This window comes from Equus quagga, chromosome 6 (assembly GCF_021613505.1).
Source record: "Equus quagga isolate Etosha38 chromosome 6, UCLA_HA_Equagga_1.0, whole genome shotgun sequence".
In the NCBI taxonomy this organism is placed as follows: Eukaryota; Metazoa; Chordata; class Mammalia; order Perissodactyla; family Equidae; genus Equus; species Equus quagga.
Genome location: NC_060272.1, coordinates 121,499,908 through 121,502,469, shown reverse-complemented (window position 1 = coordinate 121,502,469; position 2,562 = coordinate 121,499,908). Strand labels below are relative to the sequence as shown.

Sequence of the window (2,562 nt, the reverse complement as noted above, 5' to 3'; positions counted from 1 at the left end):
TTGCCTGTTAATATCTCTGACTAGATGCCCAGCAGACACCTCAGACTTGAAAGGTAAATGCATTATTCTCCAGCCACATGACTCCATCCTTAGACCACTTTTTCCTGTGCTCCCTATCTTGATGAATGGCTCCGCCACTTACCCAGTTGTGTGAGACAGCAACCTGGCCATTACCCTCTGCTCCTCCTCTCTCAACCCGCACAGTCAATTTGTTCTCAGGTCTTGTCAAATCTACCCCTTAGATATCTCCTAATTCCATCTCCCCGCTCTTGGCTTCCTCGTATCACTACCTTAATTCAGACTCCTGTCTTCCCCTGCCTGAATTATTCACCAACTCTCTAACTGGTCTTCTTGTCTCCAGTATTAGCCACTCTATAACCAACCAGACCTCCATATGCTCTCAGATTCATCCTTCTACGTCACAAATATCACAGTGATGTTTGCTTAAAAATGATTCCATTAATGTTAGTATAGATCTTAACTTAGTAGCTTTGCACATGAGACTCTTCATCATAACACTGTCTTTATATTCAGCCTCATCTCTCATCACCTCCTCTGCCAGACTCTAATCCAGGCATAATTAGTTACTGTAAACCTGAGCCAACCTAGCCCTTTTCCTCCTTGCGGAATACTGTCTCCAGCCAGCTTTGCCTGGCTCCCTCCTTCTGATCCATTGGAGACTGCATTCCCCCTAGAAAGCCTTCCCTCACCCTTTCATTCTGTGCTCCCTAGTACTCTGCATCCATCCATTTGTTTATTTACTCATCAAATATTTATCCAGCAGTATGGCCCAGACAATGTGGATCTACTGTAAACAAGACAGTCAAGGTCCCTGCAGCCCAGAGGGCATATTTGTACCTAGTTACTTATTCTTTGTCTCTCTCTAGACTGAGGTCTTTGAAGGCCAAATTAATGTGTCTTACTCACCTTGGTATCCCCAGCACTTAGCACCATCACAGGGCGGGCTGCAGTGGCTTAGGTCACTTCAGGGGAGCCTCTGGCTGATAGTAGCAATGCCCAGGCGGGGAGGCTATGCCTGCCAGGGTGGTTGAGGGGTGGTGGCAAGCTCAACCAGAGCTGCGGGGGCCTGGGGCTCAGGCAGAGCCCTACACTGGCCCAATGCCCTGGCTATGGCAGCAGCTGTCATAGTCCACGACGTGTCCACAGCAGTGAGCTCTGCCTTCTGTAGGGCCTCTGCCTCAAGCCCATCACAAGGATACCATCAGCCCGGCCCTCCCACAGCTGAAGTAGCCAGGAAGTCCATCTCCAACTGGGAAGCGATGGAAAGGCTGAAGGGCACGGTGCACGATCACCAGTTCTCCCCAGGTTTCCAAGAGCACCATGGACTTCATCTGCTTTTAGGGTGAAGTAAAGAACAAGAGTCTGGTCAAGTCTTTCCTGACCTTCCTCCACGGCAAGACCGTCCAGCTCAGTAGCTTCTCTGACATCCTCAAGTTGTCGGGCTGCCAAATCCAAAAATCGATCTCCCCACCCACCACAATAAGAAGGATGTGAAGGAAACGCTGCCGGGAGAGAGGCCAGGACACGATCACCTGGAAGGGCTGCCCTGCACATGGGTCCCTTGAAGGAGTCGGGCTCAGAGAAGCCCAGCGAGGAGGTTCTAGTCAAGGTGTTTGAGAAGTTTAAGGAGATACAGAATGTGGACATCCCCATGCTGGACCCCTGTTGGGAGGAGATGAGAAGCCAGAACTTCCACACATTAAGTTTGGGGGACACTTGACCCTGAAGGCATATGTCCAGAACCGTAGGTACATGGGCTTTATCCAAGTCATGAGCACCTTGCGTGGGATGAAGCTCAGGTACAAAGGCGAGGACAGCAAGGCCATGGCCTCCAGCTTCAAGGTTTCTTTTGACTCTACTGCACTCCTGAGTGATATCTCAATGAAGAGACCACTGCAAAGAGAAGAAAAAAGCTCCGAGAGAAACAGGCAGAGGAGAGGCAGAGAGCAGAGGAAGGGAAACAGAAAATGCTAGAAGAGTAGGAGAGAGAAAAGAAAACAAAGAGGGGAAGATTCGCAGAAGGGAGCAAAACAGAGGGACTGTGCATTCTGTTGGAATCAGAAAAAGCTCAAGGAGTTACAATCAGAGGAGCGAGAAACCTAAAAGAAAATAAATAGAACTGCAAGAGCGGAAGCTGCTGCTGGCTCAGAGGATCCTGCAGCGCATCAGCTGTTTGCCGAGCTGCTGGGCAGAGCCGAGGACCTGCCACGGGAGCGTGGCTGGTCTTGACACTCAGCAGGAAGCCACCTCTTCCTGCTCTGGGCTTCGACCTGTGCATTTCTCTGAAAATTGGGGCCAGTGTCAAGGGCCCCCCTTTCCTCAACTTGTTGAAACCATAATAGAAAGAAATGTCTTATACTGAGAAAAAAAAAAAAATATATATATATATATATAAATATTTAAAACTTGGAGAGAGTGCATAATAACAATTTTTTTATGGTTTTGGCATGACTCTCAGTTACATAAACATCAAATTACTCTTGGCTAGAAAGTGCTTACACTAGTGGACAGTCTAAAGTAACCTGCGAGTGGTCATGTGCT

General features: G+C 48.6%; 1 pseudogene; it reads left to right on the top strand.

The window, feature by feature from the left end:
• Nucleotides 1–1,130: 1,130 nt before the first annotated feature.
• LOC124240806 (A-kinase anchor protein 17A-like) lies at nucleotides 1,131–2,250 on the top strand (annotated as a pseudogene).
• The last annotated feature ends 312 nt before the right edge of the window (nucleotides 2,251–2,562 follow it).